Below are 21,960 nucleotides of genomic sequence, written 5' to 3' on the forward strand. Positions count from 1 at the left end.
CACTGATTTATGCCGTATCTAGGACCTAATATCTTTGATGGTACCTTTTCACGGACACCTGTTTTGAATTAATCGATGATCCGCCAGTGTAAGTAAGAAATGTATGCGTTTCGAGTGTGACGTTATGTTTGCGAGGTTATGTTTACCACAATTGTAGCGAAAGAATTATTTGTGATTTATATTTATTGAAATCGTTTGTAATTTGTTTGTATCATATAGGCATTCGAGCTGACTCGGCGAATAAGGATCATCCTGATTGGGTGCCTTGTCAAAAATTAGGTGATGAAAAAGGAGCCGTTCTGAAAAGGAAAAGTTCACTGCCCCTCTAACAACTATCTGCGAAAAGGTTTATTTGTCATAGGGGAATATAAATTTTGCTTAAAGATCCTTTTAGTTAATTCAAGATTCATAATTGTATTTAAAAATTCATTTCCTTGGTCAAAAATACAAGTATTATATTTAAAAAATCTTTTTTTTTGTGTAAAAAATTAATATCTAACTGTACACATAACTGTTTCACTTAAGGTTCAAAGTGTATCCCTTTTTGATTAAAAATTCGTGTATTTTGTTGAAAAAGTTGTCTTTTTGGTAGAAAATTAATCTTTTTAGCCAGGGAAAATGAAAAATGTGTTAGCATAAGGTAGAGATGTTTGAAATCAGTATTTTTTGCTTTTCTATATAAAAAACCTTGAATTTTAGTACACTTTTTTGAGACGTACAATTTCGGGATTTCTGATGGAAAAAACATTTTTTTATAGATTTATGTAAAAATACCACTTATTTACATTAATCTGGGAAAGAAAAATACAACGTTAACACTTTATAATAATATCACTTGAGCTTCTGCTAACCTCAAAATCTCAAAAACTGTCATCGCCTTTTACGTCAGCAATGGAATTTGACAACTCAAATTGAAATGAATACAATACTTCACACGAATATTCCTTAATGTAAATGTTCGTACTCATAGAAAAAATAAGTTATAACTAGAATATTAAGTTAAAACTAAAAATAGTATATTGTTACACTATATCTTCACTCAGAAGCAGAAAAGTATCATTGAACTGCTTGCACTTCACTTTCAACGCAAAACCAGCTTCATAAAACTTATAAGGTTCCAAACTTTTAAATTCTTTCACTTGTTTTGCAGCATAAAGACGGTAAGATTGAATAAAATATGACACTATATCCATTATTGTCACTGAGGCAAGTGAGCTTACATTTTCACTAAAATCTATATCTTTAAGAGCATACGGATCAAAGTTTTGATTTTTTCTAATTTTTGGATATATCGGGTCTTGACGTCTCTAGATAATTGGACCAAATATTCACTCTGCATTTCCAAAAAACAAAAACAATTTTTAAAAACGACGGCAATAAATGCAAACTATAGGAGCATAGGGAGGAGACTTTTCCCTCGAAGGCCGCTCCGATCGCGTGACGTCTCAAGTGAGAATGCTCTCGTACGTATTGCGCTGAGCAAGCGCGCTATGGCCTTAGAGCCGCTTCAATTCAACGCCCCATTATTTGACTAATGAAGGAAATGTCCAATTATTTTATTTTAGTATAGAAGGAAATAACCCAAATTAAATACTTTTTCAAATTCAACATAATTATTATTTATTATGAAAAGATTTATACACGTATAAGAAACTTATTCGGATTAGGTTCAAACTAATTAAATTAATTAAGTTGTCTTGCTTGCTATACAAATGAGTAATTATTTTATTGTAAGAAATTATAAGTTAAAAAAAATTAAATCAACAATTAATGAGTCTTTTTTTCACGATTTTTAAAAAGTTTTTATACAAAATAAATTTTAAATTATTTCACAAACATTTAAAAAGATTAAAATATTTCCGCAAAGAATTAAAAATATTTAAAATTATTTAACAAAGATTTCTAAAGATATCACAAGATTACTTAAGTTATTATGTAGGTACTTTTGCTTTATATACAAAATTTGCTATAATTTTAACGGCAAGCAAAAAATTTTAAAAAATGGTGTCAACTAAATTTAAAACAAATGTTTATTTACTTGTGTAATTAATTATTGACTTTTTAAAATTAATTACTTATATTGTGTAAATTTGGCTAAGCTCTAGGTATGCGCGTTATGATTTCTTAGGCGCTCTGATTCAACGGGCTATGGTTTGAACCTCAAATCTAAATTAGTGATAAACGTGATTAGTATCAGTGCTCCAGAATTTCGATCTGAAGGTAACTAAAATTTTTAATTAGTACTAAATTTAGCCAGAGAGATGACATATTTTTACTCTTTCTGCTTTTTAGATTGTATGTGATGTCTTGTTGTTTATTGACCATTTAATTTTTGTAAATATATAATAAATATTCAGCATATATTTCATTAATTCACACTCAGATAAAAATTCTTTGATTCAAAAAAATATATTCTTTGGCTCTCAATAAAAAATGGTTTTTTGTTCCGTTAAAAATTTTTCTTTAATTTGAAATGATTTTATTCTTTTTAAGTTATTTTTTGTTAAGTAAAAAAATTATGTTAAAAAAAGGTTTCTTTATAATTCAAGGTGAATATTTTTGTGAGTTTTCATTCATAAGGTTGCGGCTATCAACTTTTTGAATGATTTAAAACCTGGGTGGAAGCAGGGAAGCCAAAAGAATTCAATTTCTTAGTCAGACACAAAACAATTTAAATGATTTGGCAAACAAGTTAGACAAATTTAAGATCTCCATGATGCAAAAGTTTGATCAAATCGAAGCGCTCGATGAAATGGAAGCAATCATGAAACTTTGCGCGCCCGTTCTACCAACGATAGACGCAGTCAGGAGAACAAGGACTTTTACAGGAAGCAAGTGCACATTTGCGGTGCCGCATAATAAAAAATTATCACGCAAAGGCAACTGTACTCAACACAAAAAAAACTAGAAAAAAACCAAAGACGGTATTAAATAAGCCTGACAGTCAGGAAAGTATTAAAATTGCATTGCAATTAATGGCTGCTAATACAGCAGATGATTAAATAATACTGTAGTTTAAATCACTTTTTCTAAGCTTAACATTTCTCACAAGAAAATTCTTAATTATCCTTTGAAATGATTACAATCTTTTGGAATCTTTTTAAACCTTTTGAGATCTTTCTGAGATTTTGAATTCCTTCAAATCTTTCTGAAATCTTGTGATATCTTTAAAAATCTTTTTCAAATAATTCACAATCCTTTCAATTCATTGCGGAATTATTACTAATCTTTTTGAATGTTTGTGAAATAATTAAAAATCTCTCTAAATCTTTGTCAAGTAGTTTATAATCTTTTGGAATCTTTCTGAATTTCTTCGAAATGTTAACATTTTTTAAATCTTTGAAATCTTTCTGAAATTTAGAAGTTTTTGAAATGTTGCTGAAATTTTGTGAAAACTTTGTGACATGATTTTAAATCTTTTTTTTAAGCTTCAAATTTCTTACAAGAAAATTATGACTCATTTTGTATGCCCAGCGCAAAACGTAATATGCATGATCCAAGAAGCTATGGTCTTGCCACGCGCAACTAATAAAAAGTGAACCAATCAAATGGTCCATAGAGATTCGTAAAGCGGCCTTCATTTTTAAAAGGACGTTTGTTGGGAGTTTAAACCGTGTTTAACGCTGCATGTGCGAATTGCAGAAAAAACTCGAAAACAGTCTTATAAATAATCGTATAAAGCTAAAATGAAAATAAAAAACATGTCACTTATATTTATAAAGAATATCAAAATGAAAAAAGCGTGCTATTAAATAATTTTACGTGCTTTGCAACATATTTGTAGAATGATAATTCCTTACTGATGCACACTGCCGATTTTTGAAATAACGAAGAAAGTATACAAATTTTCGTGTAGTGTGTTTTTTATTACTAACCTTATTATAAATCATTTATAGTCTGCTAAGGTAATGTTTTTATTATTTTAACTGTTATAAAAATTAATCATAAATGTGTTATGTACCCTGGTTATAATCGATATAATACTTGTAGTTTACGTCAAGAAAAATCAATAGAATGTACACCCGCCTTTAGCACGCATCTGCGCATTAGTTTTTTGTAGCTTGTATAACGAGTAGAAGGTTCTAGAAGCGCTAATCGATACAAACCTATAAAAACCGCCCCTTCGGGTCGGCCAAGCAGTTTTCGCCACCCGCTCGTCCAAGACACATTGTAACTTGTTACACCTAAATATACTTATTTTATATCTATTTGAAGTAGGAATTACTTCTGGAAATCCTGACCTATTTGATGCATAACATTTTTTGGCGATCCTGCCAGGATAGTCCTTCACGATAGTAATTTCTACGAAAATAATTAGACAATCAAAAGAGGATTATCCAAGTGACAAACCTTTGGAAAAAACTGGTCTTTCTCCACGGGAAAGCTCATAAACCAGAATTGGCATTTGGAATTTCACGAAATTCTACAAGAACTCCCGGCTTTCTCCACGGAAAAGACCGTTAATCAAGAAACGAATTTAATTGGTAAAACTAATATCTGAATCAAGTAGCGTATTATACGACGTAAAATAATTAAAGGTCGATTTTAAAAGAGAAAAGTTGAAAGGGTGCGCAATATACCGAAGTAAAAACCCTACGAGGCCCGCAATCAGGCGGAAGAGAAAACGGTCTAGCTACGCAGCAATGTAACGCAGAAGGAACGACGAGAAAGCAGCGTTAAACGCAGTACTAAGAAAATACGCTGTGAGTAAAAAAGATTAGTTTTTAAGAAGTAACAAACAATTTTGTAAGGGTTAATTGTTTTGATAAGCAAATTTTTAACATTTTCATGTTATAAATTTGTCGTCAAACTATTGTAACCCATTAGGCTTGCGACGGTACACACGCTTATGGTGTTCCCTGGCCTCTGTGTTCCTCAATGAACAAAAAACTTACTTTGAGTTTGTTTTTAGGTGGGATTTAGCCCTGTGAGACAATCTCATTGTTAAAACGGGAAAAAACTGTTACGCAAAATTTAATCGGAAAACGGATAGTTAGAAAAAACAAAAGCAGGAAAATTGAAATTAGGCAAAGGATAAATTAAAAGGAGACTAGACAAGGAAGTAGGTAAACTGGAATTTAAATATTATAGATACAATAAAAGTTACATAACGGACGAGACTTCAACAGACTCAGACTCGACAGACATTGTGGAGAAAATTAACAACTCCTTCCATACAGCAGAAATCATGTCTCGCGCTTCCTCTCCTAACGAAAATAGAACACGATCCCCTTCTATAATGACGACGGATGAATGGTTGAGATTGATGGTAGCTAGAATTGAAGGTATAGAATCAAGCATTAGTACTTTGACTATCGCGAATGACAGGGGGATGGAAGAAATAGCGTTTTTAGGAAAATCGTTGGGATTTAAGGGTGAAAATAAAATCGTAAATTCTAAGAGTATCACGGAGATTACGGACGATGAAAGCGAAAACGAAAATACGGGAGAAAGAACGACTCGAACCACAGTGCACGCACCACCCGGTCGAATCAATAAATCCACCCCACTCAACCCTTCAACTCCACCACCAACTAGACCATTCCACGGAACACGTAACCTAGAATCATTGAACCAGTACAAACTCGGACAAGTTTAAGACCATATTGATTTAATCCCGGCTAAAGATATAATAAGAACGGTAGAAACCTTGAATGGGAACGACGATGTAGGGGTTAACGATTTTATAAAAACAGTTAAACGCGCACGATTGCAGTGTGACAACTCCCATTTACCTCTGGATTATATTTTAACTGAACGAATTGTAGGTTACGCCAATAGAGCGATTGAGCATGTTCGAATAAATAATTTTGAGGACTTATACTCGGCTTCAAAATCAAATCTAAGCATAACCACTTCAGTAGAGTTATGCGAATCAAAGTTAGAAAATGTGCGACAAGGACTTGAAAGCGTACAAATTTCTAGTCAACGCTTCAGGAGCGTTTTTAATGAATTAACTTACGCTCTAAAATCCGAACACAGTTTAGGAATAGAAACATAAATTGCTTTGAAAATGGAAGAAAAGGCGGCAGTTGAAAAATATGTTATGAATTTACGCGGCGAAATTTCAAATCAAGTAAGGCCAAATAAACCTGAAAGTTTAAATGAAGCTTTCCAAGAAGCACTAGAGGCAGAAATATGGATTAAGGAGAAAAATAAAAACAGAAAAACAAAACCAAGTTTGAATAAACCTATATCCCAGTTTTCACGGCCACAAATTTCGACATTTATATCTAGGTCTCAGGCAAATACAACACCACTTTCATTTAAAACACCTAACCGAAATATTCCACCAATCGATCAATCGCAAATGAAATGCTATAAATGTGGGGTATTAGGACATTTAGCAGCGCAATGCTATATTAAACTTCCAAATTTTCAGTATACTCAGAACCCCGAACAAACACCTCAAACTCAGATCAGGACAACAAGAGAACAGGAAGACGAGGGAAATTATTTAGAAAACCAAGTAATGACGGAAGAGGAAAGAATGGAACAGATAGAATACGAGGACTCAGCCGAGTATCAGCAGTATGTGGACAATTATTATCCATTAGAGAAAGAAAAGAAAATGACAGAGAATATAACTTACTAGTGGACTCAGGAGCATCGTTTAACATTATAAATGAGAGCGAATTACCTGATAAATTTGAAAAATTAAAATTCCTTAAGAAATTTCCAATGGGTAATGATCGATACCTATCATTATAAGCAGCCTATATACCTTATGCAAGGAAAAAACATCTTTTTCATATAGTAGATGACGATTTTCCTCTACCAGAAGCTGGAATTATTGGTCTACCTTTCTGTAAAAAATATCATAGGTACGCCCTTCCAACAAAATTCTTAATTTTAGATGACATAAAATTACCCCTTTATAAGAACGGCAACTACATCGCTAAAAATACTTCTAAAATCTGCAGAATAGACGCAGCAGAGGAAGACGGAAATATTTGGATAGAAAATCAAAAAGGAATATCAGATGGTATTTAACAAAAAAAAAAATGAAATAATTTTACCATCATTTAATTATAACATGAAACCCAGAAAAATACCAAACACTATTAATTATGATAAAATAATGTCTATTGAGTCGCAAGATGAAATTTACAATCCTAAATAGGAAAATACAAAAAAATCAGATAGAGTTAATGTTAAACCAAATGCCGAAAGTGAATTCTTCAAAGAAATAAAAAAATCTGATATGCCTGATTATAAGCAGGAAAATTGGATACGTTACTTAGAATTATTGATAACCGACTTTAAGACAGAAAATTGACAACAGTAAAATTGATTATTGGTGATCCAAACTTTACACCATTAGACAAAGAAACACTTTTGGACATATGCAATATCTATCTAATTATTACCCCGAAATAGGATTCCATGTATGTTTTAATAAAACCAGATAATTAACTAAAGAACAAAGGAAAACCATTGTTAAAAAAGCTCACGCCAACCACCTTGGAGAGAAAAATACGATTCAAAAAGTAAGAGAAATCGGTTAATAGAAGAATATGGATGAAGAAATTAAGAAGTACGTAAAAGCATGCCCTATTTGTCAATTGAAGAAGACTACTAGTGTAACTATCAAGCACAATCAATTATTCCAGACACACCAATTAATCCTAACGAAAAAATCGCATTAGACGTTTTTGGTGCCTTACTCGAAACAAAACTGGGAAATAAATGTATTTTAATTATCCAAGATAGATTACAAGGTACACAGTTCTAGTGCCCAACGTTTACTATGTAGTCATAGGGAATATAATTATATAAACTCTAGCATACAATGCAACTCGTCTTGCATTTGTGTAATGCAAAAAAGTACTATATAGGCGATTTTAATTCGGCTTCCAAATCTCCCGCGCTCGAGATCTTGCGCCCATTGGTCAAAGGTTTCGTGACTCAGAAGACGTGCGCAAAATATACGTATAACTAAATTCTGAAACAAGGTTATGTTCCCCGGGATTCACCACGCATTTCAAATAAATAATTAGTTACGAATTAAAAAAATGTAATACAACATTAAAATTGTTCATAAATACATTCGGGACGTGTATTAAGTACTTTCTTAGAAATTGGAGTTGGTTTCCACTGATGTAACGGTACGTGAGTGATATTTGTCGTTGGACAAGTGTCAAAATCGTTTTGTACTTCGATCTTAATTAATTAAATAAATTGAATATCTGCAAGTTGTACGTAATTAATTGGCGATAAAATCTGTTGTTTTACTTATTGAATAAAATATGGGAATCAAACGCTTTTGACTAACTGCAACGAAAATTGTAATCCGTATGATTATAAAAATTGCAACGATGAATCTGAGATTCAAATAATGAGAGGTAAGAAGCGGCGAATTATTCTTATAAGCTGGGTGTTCAGCGACCTTGAAAATTTCGTCTGCGCCACTATAGAATGTTAAAGTATACATTTTTTGTGATATTTGACTTAGAAATTATAAAAATTATTAACTGAAAATATGGAAAGTATGGAAAATATTGTAAATAAAAGTAACAACGAAAAATAAATGTTTAAATTAATCAAAGTTTATAGACAACAAATTTTTAAGTATATTCAGAAAAAAAACTGCGAAAAGTGTGGCGAGCAACCCCATTATTTACATTTGTTAACATCTGTTGTCTTCAAAGAAATGTTCAAAAATTCGAAAAAAATCACGGAAGATGATGTTCCAGGAGCAAAATTAGTGCACGAATCGGTGGAAGAGCGCAGTCTTAGACAGCTTAAACGATGGATAAAATATAGGAATCGATTTTTAAAAGGAAAAAAAGTGATTCAGTAGAAGGGTTAGTTGAGGTTGTGTTTGGCAGGTATCAATATTTTCTTTCTTTGCTAACATTTGCTTACATATTAAATGAAGCATTGTTATCGGGGTTTCGAACCTCCTAAATTTTTTGATAAAAATAAAATGTATTTAATACTTTCACTTGAGAACGCAAAACTATTACATTTATGTATTTATAACCAGCTTATATGAAAGAAGGAAAATTTGTTAGTACAGTCCTTATACCAGGTATTCACTAAAAAATGGCTTTTTATTGTCTAAACTTGGAAAAGAGAAGTAGAAAATATAATCGTGTGTTATTTTATATTTGTATGAATATTAATTATTTAATCAAACAAAGTTCTGAACTGCAAATCTTGTATAAAAGAAAATATTTATACCTACCATACAAAACCTCAACTAACCTTTCCACTAAATCACGTTTTTTCCTTTCAATGCTGGTTTTCTACATTTAGGACATCGTTTCAGCTTCTCAATACTGTACTCTTCTACTGATTCGTGCACTAATTTTGCACCTGGAACATCATCTTCCGTGACTTTCGCCGAATTTTTAAGTATTTTTTAGAAGACGCCAGATGCCAACAGATGCAAATAATGGCCTTGGTCGCCCCACTCTTCACACGTTTTTCACCGTTTTTTTTAAATAGAATTAATTTGTTCTACCTTAAAAATCTCTGTTATTTACAAATAAATTTTTTGTTGTTGTTTTTATTAACAATATTTTCCATACATTTCGACACAAAACTGTTCGAAAAATACGAAAATGACGTTAAATTGCGGCACGTGCGCACTGCCGGCGTCTAGAATAAAAAGCTCTATTAGAATGAGCCATGGTCATATAACGGAATTTTCAAGAGTTTCACCATTCGGTTTTTGAGTATACACCATATAACAAAACATTAATAAAGATTTCAAAATGTTTCAAAGATTTTAAAATATTTAAAAGGATTTTGAATATTTTATAAAGGCGTGTTGATCAGATTTTAAATATTTCATAAAAATTTCACAAAGATTTTTAAACTTTTAAAAGATATAAAGGGTTTTAAAGATTTTGAAAAGATTACAGTTCAGCAGATTTCAAAGATTTTAAAACATTTGGAAGATTTGAAAATCTTTGAAAACATTTTAGAATATTTTTTTTTACTTATTATAGATTTCAAATAACTTAATGATTTCAACGAATAAAAAAGATTTCGCAAACCAATCGGCGCAAGATTTCGAGCGCGGGAGATTTGGAAGCCGAATTAAAATCGCCTGTATAGTACTTTTTTGCATTAAACAAATGCAAGACGGGTTGCATTGTATGCTAGAGTTTATATAATTATATTCCCTATGACTACATAGTAAACGTCCTTACTGCACACACACACACACACACACACACACACACACACACGCACACACACACACACACACACACACACACATATATATATATATATATATATATATTCGGTGCCCCTAAAACAATACTTACCGATCAAGGAACAAATTTCTTATTAGAATTAATGCAGCAATTTGAAGATGCATTAAATATCAAGCATATAAAAACAACGTCTTTCCACTCACAAGAAAACGGTAACATAGAAAGAATGCATTCAACTTCAAAAAATCTAATCAAAACATCATAGAAAGATAATAGTAAACAATAGGATGAAAATTTAAAATTTATTACGTTCATAATTAATACAATGAAAAATACAAGCACAGGCTTCTCACCTTTCGAAATGACTTTCAGAAGATATCCTAATATCCCATCAGCAATACCAAGGTCGCCAACTCTTACTTGATATTAATAAATTGATTGATTAATTGATTGATTAATATTAATAAATTGATTTAATAAAGAAGTCGAAAATTAAACATGATTATATAATCAGGAAAGCTAAAGAAAGAATAGAAGTTGAACAAGAAAAGACCAAGAAACGTTTAGAGGAAAGTATAATAAAAAACGATCCAGTTTACAAAGTAGGAGATCATGTTAATTGGAAAAATAATACAAAACAAAATAAATTAGACCCAAGCTGGAAAGGTCCAGAAACCATGACATAAATTACAACAAATAACAATTTAAAAATTAAATTTGAAGGTAAAACTCTTCAACTTCATATCGATCAGGTGATGTCATTTTATGTTCCAGGAAAATAATGATTCTGTTACTGTGGATGCTGATAACGACAACACAAGCAAACTACGTAAAACAGGAAATTTATGAAAACATCCACATGGAGAAAATTGGTAAAGCCTACGTGTACCACAAAAATTGGAAACTAATTATAGGAGTTAATTAAACCACAACAGAAAGCAGATTTAAAGCCATAGAACAAAAAATTAATTTAATTGAACAGACATGTGAAAATAAATATACAGCGAAAAATGAAATAAGATTCATAAGACATAGACGTAACAGATTAATAAACAAAATTACAATTTTACATTAGTTACTTGGAAAACAAAGACATAAAAGAGGGTTAGCTAATTTTATAGGTGATATCTCTAAAACCCTTTTTGGAACCCTGACTGAATCAGATTTGAACCAAATAAATACATAATTTGATAAATTGAATACTGATAATGATAAAATGGTTTCCATTCTAAATAACTAAAAGAAAATCCTTAAATTAGTACTGGATGCAGACAGCAAAATAAAAGGATTGTTAGAATCTCAAACAATTGGAGAACTAAATTCCAATACTAAAGATAATTTCATTTATATTAAATTAATTTCAACAACAATCGTAATTGAAGAAATCAATGAGAATATTAAGATCTTGAAAAATACGTTAGAAGAATTTGAAATGCAACATAGAACAAAGTACCACTTCGAGGAAGACTACCAATAAATTCTCGATATTAGTTCAGTCTCAATAGCAGTCGTAAACGGATTATTGAGTTACATTATTAATATTCCTATTATGGAAAAACAGGAAGGGTCCGTGCAAAGAATAATCCCAATTCCTGTTAAGTTTGGTAAAGTATTCCTTTCCCTAATTCCTGATCATGACATAATAATTAAATTCGAAAACAGTTACATACCAACTGATAAGGAGAGAATCCACAGATGTAAAAAAATTAATAGACACCTTATACGTAAAAGAAATCAGCCTAATCTGAGAATTTATGAAACAAATACTTTTGAAGCTAGTTTACTGAGAAGGTATGCAAAAACAGCTTGTTCCCAGTCTCCTTATTTGCTCAATAAGGAAACATATATAACTGCAATAGGAGGATATATTGTAATTCCCAAAACAGACATCAAGCTAGATTTAGTATGAGGAAATAAAAACGAATCAATTTCAATCAAAGTTCCTATATTAATGACCGGCAAAGACTGTGAAATATATAACAACCATGATAAACTTGAACTTTCGAAAAAATTAAATATGACGGAAACAATCTTTGTCACTTTAACTTATGACTTGCAGCATAACTTAGGAAATTAAGATAACCTACAAAAGAAATTAATTCAAATGCCCAAGCAATATCGACTTAAAAACTAGACAAATTGGCTTCACCCTGGGCTTAGTTTAAACAGAATTTCGAAAACAATAAACCTTTTAAAGAGACATTTTTTTAGCTCTGGTATACTTAAAGCGATAAATACAAAATTAATTAATGAATATTATTCCACGTTTCGCAGCATATTTCAAAAAATATACAAACATTGTTGATAGAAAATCCAGTTTTTAAGCCGTTTTTACCAAAATATATTTGCTATTTAAAAGTTGGTAGCCCTGATATGAGTGTTTTTGGGGTAGTGTCGTTCAGTTTTGCAATATAACGACAACCTACCGAAAAGAATCTTTGAGTATATACTAAAAACTCTTTAGGTCAAAGAAGCTCAGAGAAATTCTCCGCAGGCACTCAGGTACATATTTTTGAAGGTCCAGGAAGCTCGTTTAAATGGTTTGAAGGCTTTAAAATATCCTTTCCGAAATTGAAATAAGAATACGATCATAAATAACAAGCAGAGAGGCTATCTCAATAGAGTAGCCGACACTTAAGGGTTCTTTGTTAAGCTTTAGGATTAAAATTTAGAAGTAGATTTTTTTAAATTTCATAGTTAACAGCCTAAAACATAATAATTCGGAATCTACGGGTTTCGATGACTTCAGATATCTAACTTTTTTTTTAATGCTTAAAATTGGAATTAATAGAACGTTTCTCGTAAATGGAATGAGATATGTCAAAAAAGACAACATTTTTGAAATCAACTAGAAAATTGTATATCAGTATATAAGTTATAATTATAAATAAGTATAATGAGAAAATTCATCAATTAAAAAAAAGTGTTAATAATTTGAAGAGAAATTTAAAAAGGGAGAGCCACGGCCAACTACTGTAAATAACTCTGCCCGCCCGGTACGTGACGAATAAAAAAGGAACATTATATTACCGTCGCACCACTCTTAAAACGACCACTAAAAGGATCTTGAAAAGGACCCAAATCTCTCAAACTATGTCCGAGACTATTTTGGCCTGAGTGTTGTTTTGTGATCAACACGTGTTATGGTTCTCATCAATTTTCGATCTCCGCCTTTTTTTGAATTTTTGGATTTGAAGTGCCTATATATAAAGTATATTAAATTCTAATTATTAAAGATTATACAAATTACTTAAAAAAGTAAGCTAAGCAGAAAATTTTAGAATTTTCCCGCCCTTAAATGGAAGCTTATACGACAAGAGATAATTTTTTCAATATTTCAGTGCCTCCTGAAATGCTGTGACGTCTCCGCAGTATGTTCTCCCAGAATGGACTGAAATATAGTGTGAAACTATTACAGAAACATATTTCGTACCATTTTACGTTATTTTAATTTTGTTTGGTGTATAGCATGACCCAGAAAACATGGTTAAAGCACAAATCTCTGACTGTTCTAGAGGACAAAAGAACTTGTTCTAGAACAGGTTAGTAACGCTGTGAGAACCACAGTTCTAGGTCGCTTAAAATTACAGATCTTTACTGTGCTTTTAAATACACGGGCGTCGCGGCGCGATACTCAGGTGTGTGCCGCAAACGCAGATGCGATACGACAGAACAGTTGCTTCAGTGTGCGTTAGTGTTGTGCGTCCCGGCATCGCATCGACGAGATTCAATGAAGAACCACAATTCAAAATTAAAAAAACGAAAAATCATTGGAAATTAGATGTAAGATAATGTTATTTTTAAGAATAATTGCAATCTGTGATTGCAATTTCATCTTTTTTGTTCAAAGTTGAACTATTTGGTTAAAAATTTATCTTTTTGTAGAAAAAAATCATATTTTTCCTTCGAATTCATGGTTTTAGTTGATAAATCATCCATTGGGTTACAAATTCTTCTTTATTCTTGAAGATTTATCATTTTAATAGAAATTAAAGAAAGTTAAATAATTATTAGTTTTTAAAAATTCGAGTAATTTTAAGCGATATTTAGAAGTTTTGAAAAGATTTCACTATGCTTTAAAAGTTTTAAAATTTTCAAAAAATTAGAAAAAATGTAATTTTTTATTTTTACAACAAACATTTTTAATGCCATTCAAGAATTTTGAAAATTTTAAAGATAATGGAAATAATTGCTTGAAATCCCTGGAAAAATTGCAAAAGTTTTATTAAAAAAAAACAACAAATTTTAATTTAATATTTAGAACGATTAAAAACAGCAAAAAAAGACGAATAAATAAAAATGATGTAATTATTAATTTAGAAAAGTTAGACTTTTTTTAATTTATATATTTTAGTTTTAACTTTAACTATTTCATTGAAAATTTTTTATTATCGGTTAAAAATTTTATTTTTTTATTTTCTTAGCTAAAAGTTCATGTGTTTTGTTAAAAAATCGTCTTTTTTGGTAAAAAACAATTGTAGGAGTGCAGCTGACTAAAAAAGCAGTCGTAATAATTATTATGATTTTAAATAAAATTCTGTGTTTCGGTCACTTTCCAACTGAGAGGAAACGAGCTAAAACCGTACCAATTCCTAAACAAGGAACCAAATCATTATCTTGTTAATAATTATCAACTAATAAGTTTTCATTCACATCTGAGTAAAATTGCGTAGAAAATGATTAAAAATAGCATTAATAAAATGTTAAAAAATATTTTTAACAGAATGTTTAAAAAGATTACAAAATAAACACAGGTTTCGATAAATGGATAAAAATTGAACGATTATAATTTTTTGTTTAATTAATGAGAAATTAATAATAAATTAAATAAATTAATGAAGAGAAGTTAATTTTATTTTAAGTTTTAAAAAATGAGTAATTGTTCAATTGTTACTTATTTATCGAAACCTGTGTTAGTTTAGAAATCTTTTTAAACATTCTGTTAAAACTATTTTTTCGAAATGAAAAATTATTTTAAATTTTGTCAGGTATCTCATGAAAATTGCTGCATTATCTTCAAACATTTAAAAACTCTTAAAACGCTTAAGAATTTTCAAAACTCTGCAAATATTTAAGAAAATTATTTGATATTCTTCTAAAATTATCTAAAATTCCTTCAATTTAAAAAAATATAAATATTCTCTTGAAATTAATTATTCAGAATAAAACATTATTCTCAATTTTCTTCTAAATCTTAATAATTTTTTCACAAGATTTAAAACCTTTTAAAATGCTCAAAATGATTCTAATTTTTTGATTGTTTGAAATCTTCAAACATATAAATTTTTTTAATCCTGTCAAGTCTTAAGTTACTTTTTAATCTTCTCGAAATCTTTAAATATCTATTAAACTTAGTCAATTTTTTATAAATTAATAATAATATCGTTTTTATTTGTTTATGAAATGTTTGGCTATTTTTAATCTTTCGAAATATTATCTTAAAATTAAGTTTTTCAAAATAAAACATCATTTGCAATTTTTCCATATTAAACCATGAATTCTAAAAATGCTAAACTGGAAACTTTTAAATTGTCTCCTTTAACATTCTTTCAAATCCGTTTGAATTTTCTAAAAATATTCTAAAGAGTTCAATTTGATAAAATGCTCTGAAATACTTTCACATTATTAAAAAAGATTCAAAATTAGTTAGAAATTATTTTTAAAAACATCAAATTTGAAAATATGCCTTATTTTGTATTTGAAATATTTTAAAACGCGCTGAATTCTAAAAATGATAAAATGGAAACTTTTAAATTATCTCCTTTAAAATCCTTTCAAATCCGCTGAAATTTTCTGAAAAAAATTCTAAAATTTTCAATTTTATAAAATTAAACAAAACGTTTTCGCATAATTAAAATAGATTAAAAATTAATTAGAAATGATTATAATTAGCCTCAAATTTGAACAATAGTCCTTATTTTATATTTCAAATATTAAAAAATGTAAGGGTGTCTGCTTTTTTTCCATTTTAAGGATTACGTTTTTGTAATTGATATTAAAAACTTCATAAATTGTTCATTAATATGATAGTATTATTTTTTCTAAAAAAGCATTAAATACTCTATATTTTAAAGAAATTTTATCTTCTTAAAAAATGTAACATAGTAGAAATAAAGTAAAAAATAAGTAACAATCCTGATTGTTGATTTAAAAATAGAAAAAATTCAAAATTGTTAATTTTAAACTTAAACATTTGATCCTAAACAACTTTAGTTTAAATATTTTAAAAATTAAACTATTTATGAATTTAAAAAAAGAAAACTATAATTATTAACTAATATTATAGAAATTTTAGAGATTATACGAATTTTCGAGAGGTACCAGAATCGTGTAGTTTTAAATGAATTTAAAGTGATTTAAATCTATTTTATTATTAAAATATAAGATTTTTCTGTACAAAAAAAAGTTCACTCTGATTTTTACGAGTAACAATTGAAGAATTAAATTCTAAAAACTTAAAACTGATATGATCTCTGATTAAAATCATAAAAAATAACAATTTTAAACCTAATTGAGCCATGAAATGTTGAACAATTCCCAAGTTCCTTTAAAATTTAAATTAGGACCGTGAAAATAAATTTTTAAAAATAATCATTTTTAAATTATGCATAAGGCTCTTAAAATTTCTTTTTAAAATCCTCGGCTGGAAATCCTAAATCTTAGAATCCATCTAAAGCCATACATTTATTTCTTATGAAATGTTGTTCAGAAAAGTTTTCTAATCATTATTATTTAAAATTTTATCAATTATTGGAAAAATGAGCAAATTCCCCGGATTATTTGAAATTTTCTTGCGTCCTTAATTTTGGAACATGTTCTCCAAATTACAAAAAAGACGCGCGCAATTTTAATTTTGTTCTAATGAAATTCATAAATGTATTTATTTTTTTACTATTTGCATGAAAATCATTTCGTCTTTCTACAGGGATAGGGAATAAAATTTTTTGTGTAACAAACCTAAATTGAAAGCAAAATGTGAGTTTTATAATAAAATAGAACAAAAAAACGCCAAGTTTTAATGTTTTCGAAAAATTTGAATTTTCTATGGAGAATTCATCTTTTTTATTAAAAAAAATATCAACTGTTTGGTGTCATGTTGTACTACTTTGTTAAACATTTGTTTTATTGCCTAAAGATTTAACTATTTTCATGTAAAGTCCATTTTCAATTTAAAATTTAAATACTTTATCTTTAGTTTTTAAATTGATCGGTTTTATTGAAATTGTTGACTATTTGGTTGAAAATTATTGCATTTAATTTTTTTTTCATCTAAAATAATTTAAAAATTATTAGTTTCAGGGTAACAATTCAAAATTTAAAAAAAAATTATTTTTTCCTAAAATTTTTTTCATGTTTTCGTGAACATCAAAGTATATATTTGTTCTGGCAAATCTTTAATCAGAAGTTTTTTTTCAAAACGTTACTTTTTAATCATATTAGTATTTACTTCAGCGATTGTTGTACTATTTTTATCAATGCATATATGTTGGCATTTTTAAATATACATTTTTTCAACTTCTTATAATTTTTGTATCTTTTGTTTTGAGCGATTAGGTAAAAGGTGCAACATGTCGACATCAAATATGTAATACTAAGCTCAAATATTGTTAAACTCACTGAATAAAGGAATGATAAAATATTGGGGAAAAAGTGGAAATAATAACATTTGCTTGGGTTTATAAACTGTCCAATATATTCAATTTTTTCACAAAACTGTGCAAATTTTTTCTTTGATCCTGCCAAAATGTGAACTTTGAACAAATAAGTCGTAATAATTTCAAATTATAAAATTTTTTATAAATCTAGTGTTCAAGTGTAAGAAATTTTCGAATGTTTTGAACTTAATTTCTTTTAAGTTCAGACATTTCATTTCAACAACTTTTCAGTGACAAACGTCACGAAAAGATCCGAGGTTCAAGTAAGGAAATTAAATATAACTCGGTACACCAAAAATGTTGGACCCGGCACGGATCGTTTCTCACAAATGGTGAGCGTTTTCTTGGTTAGTATATAAGGGCCACTTCGGCCAATACCCACAGCGTGCAATATTCTGCGTTAGGGAAGTGCGTTGCTAGGCCAGTCAACGAAGGATTTTAAATGGAAATAATTTATAACAATGAACTTAGTAATCAGGAAGCTTCCTTAGGGGGTCTTGAAACACCTCCCAAAATTCAGTAAATTGGGGGGGGGGGGGGGGGGGGGGGGCGCTCGAGCCGCCATCTTCCAATATGGCGGATGATTTTATGTTTTTAGATTTTCCTTAGAAACGGCTGTTTTTAGAGCAAAAATAGTTATATAATAAAACACTCTAAATTTTCTTCTGAATAAAAAAGGTTATATAAAATATTGCCATAAAGTGAATAGTTTGCCCAAAAAATTGAAAAGATTGAACATTTTTGGAAGTTCATTATTCTTGCATTCATGAGCAATTGCCTCAGTGAAAACAAGTGCAGTTTATTGTTTCGAGCTTGGCTGAAGGTAAGCTACCGTGCAATATTGATAATTTCGTTGTCGCTATATTCTTTATTTAGTACTGAAAATTATTTTGATCATTTTCAACGCTTAATTTGAAGAAGTTGCTTTCATTTCTCGAAGTAGGGACTTTGTCATTTACTTTTCCTTATGTCTTAACGCATCTGCAAATTTTCGAAATTTTAAATTAATTTTTTGATATTAAAAACCGCCTTTTTTTGAACCTGTGTCAAAACTCTCGGAAAATCCGAGATGAGCCTGGGGGTGAAGTAATAACGATGTATTTACTGCAGGCCCACTTTTTTCTTCAAACGGTAGAAAACATAATGCACCCATCGTAAATAATCTCAACTCCTTCCATATGCCTGGGACCACAGTCGCCACAGGCGACTATCGGCGTCCCTCTTCCGCCAAAGCATATACGCGAGGGCAAGCGAGAGAGTAACGGGCTTGTTAGTACAGTCAAGCACAGTCGTTTCTATTTTTGTAAGAGAACCTTTCTTCTCCCGCTAACAGTTCACGTTTATTAAACGCGTTTTTTGTATCAGAAAAAAATCATATCATTACTGATTTTTGCACGAAGCATTCCAAAAGTGCTCCAATGATCTTATCAAAATTCAGTAATAATCGGATTCAAATTAAGCTTAAAATCAAACTCTGAAATGAATTTAAACCTTTTGTTCGACACGCCTCGAAAATACTTCTGGCTTCACATCTATTGTTGTTTATATAGAAAGTCATTTGTAGAATAATAATTTCGAAGATAATCTAACAAGAACAGAAAATTATTAACATTCCATGTAATAATTCAGATTAATACTTCAAGAGGAAGATAATAAAATAACCATTTTTGTATCTCCATTCTTCTCCAGCTAACATTTCACGTCTATCAAACACGTTTTTTGTATCAGAAAAAAATCATATCATTACTGATTTTTGCATAAAGCATGCTGCAATGATCGTATCAAAATTCAGTAATGATCGAATTAAAAGTAAGCTTATAATCAAGCTTTACAGTTAACAAATAAATCAAACGAATTTTCAACTAGTTCCATTTTCAACTTCAAATTTTATTTCAAAATCTTGTTAAATCTAGAAGTTATTTTAAATGTATGCAACTTTAGAACTATTTTTGAAATGTTTTTCAAACTTCTGAATGTCTTTTGAAATTAATAGAATTTTTCGTTCAAATTTTTTGAAATTTCGCAAATTATAAAAAATCATGTTAAAATATTCTAGACTCAAATTTCGTCTAGAAATAATAAGGATCCAATTGCTATTTAAACATCTAAATTGAAACATTTCACTTAGACACTAAACCTTTCTTTTTAAAAAACAATCAAAATAGTAACGTTCAAAGCTCAAAAGATATTCGAAATTTTAACGATTTAAGTTTTCACAGGTAAAACAATTCAATTTCAAATTGTTTATTTTTAAATATTCGGTTTTGATTTGTTCGCATTGAATAAAACGTCAAATATTGATAAATATAAAATAATTATTATTGCAAGTAATAAAAAAATTTTAAATAGCATGAATTAATATTTTACACTGAGCCAATATTTTTAATTTACTGAAAGCGTTTAGTTACAAAATACATTTTTCCGAAGTAATTTTTTAATTAAAAATAGTAAATATATAGTAATAGTAATAATAGTAATAATAATAAGCTTAATTTTAATCCGATCATTACTGAATTTTAATAGGATCATTGGAGCACCTTTGAAATGCTTCATGCAAAAATCAGTAATTATATGATATTTTTCTGATACAAAAAACGCGTTTAATAGACGTGAAATGTTAGCGGGGGAAGAATGGAGATACAAAATGGTTATTTTTTTATCTTCCCCTTAAAGTATTAATCTGAATTATTTCATGGAATGTTAATAATTTTCAGTTCTTATTAGATTATCTTCAAAATTATTATTTTACAAATGACTTTCTATATAAACAACAGTAGATGTGAAGCCAGAAGTATTTTGGATGCGTGTCAAACAGAAGGTTTAAATTCGCTTCAGAGCTTGATTATAAGCTTAATTTTAATCCGATAATTACTGAATTTTAATAAGATCATTGCAACACCTTTGGAATGCTTCATGCAAAAATCAGTAATTATATGATTTTTTTCTGATACAAAAAACGCGTTTCATAGATGTGAAATGTCAGCGGGAGAAGAATGGAGATACAAAACTGGTTATTTTAATATCTTCCCCTTGAAGTATTAATCTGAATTATTTCATGGAATGTTAATAATTTTCTGTTCTTATTAGATTATCTTCGAAATTATTATTTTACAAATGACTTTCTATATAAACAACAATAAATGTGAAGCCAGAAGTATTTTCGAGGCGTGTCGAACAAAAGGTTTAAATTCACTTCAGAGCTTGATTGTAAGCTTAATTTGAATCCGATCATTACTGAATTTTGATAAGATCATTGGAGCACCTTTGGAATGCTTCATGCAAAAATGAGTAATGATATGATTTTTTTCTGATAGAAAAAACGCGTTTAATAAACGTGAAATGTTAGCGGGAGAAGAAAGGTTCTCTTACAAAAATAGAAATCATCAGATAATAATCATCAGAAGAACATCTCATGTGAAAATTGGCCTTATCCGTATCACGCTCCCATTTACGTTGTCAGCCCACGGTATATAAGAGTCCCAGGCATATGGAAGGAGTTGAGATTATTTACAATGGGTGCATTATGTTTTCTACCGTTTGAAGAAAAAAGTGGGTCTGCAGTAAATACATCGTTATTACTTCACCCCCCAGACTCAACTCGGATTTTCCGACAGTTTTGACACAGGTTCAAAAAAAGGCGGTTTTTAATATCAAAAAATTAATTTAAAATTTCAAAAATTTGCAGATGCGTTGTTAAGGCACAAGGAAAGGTAAATGACAAAGTCCCTACTTCGAGAAATGAAAGCAACTTCTTCAAATTAAGAGTTGAAAATGATCAAAATAATTTTCAGTATTAAATAAATAATATAGCTACAACGAAATTATCGATATTGCACGGTAGCTTACCTTCAGCCAAGCTCGAAACAATAAACTGCACACGTTTTCACTGAGGCAATTGCTCATTAATGCAAGAATAATAAACTTCCAAAAATGTTCAATCTTTTCAATTTTTCGGGCAAACTATTCACTTTATGGCAATATTTGATATAACCTTTTTTATTCAGAAGAAAATTTAGAGTGTTTTATTATAGAACTATTTTTGCTCTAAAAACAGCCGTTTCCAAGGAAAATCTAAAAACATAAAATCATCCGCCATATTGGAAGATGGCGGCTCGAGCGCCCCCCCCCCCAAA

The sequence above is a fragment of the Belonocnema kinseyi genome, chromosome 5 (assembly GCF_010883055.1).
Source record: "Belonocnema kinseyi isolate 2016_QV_RU_SX_M_011 chromosome 5, B_treatae_v1, whole genome shotgun sequence".
NCBI classification, from domain to species: Eukaryota; Metazoa; Arthropoda; class Insecta; order Hymenoptera; family Cynipidae; genus Belonocnema; species Belonocnema kinseyi.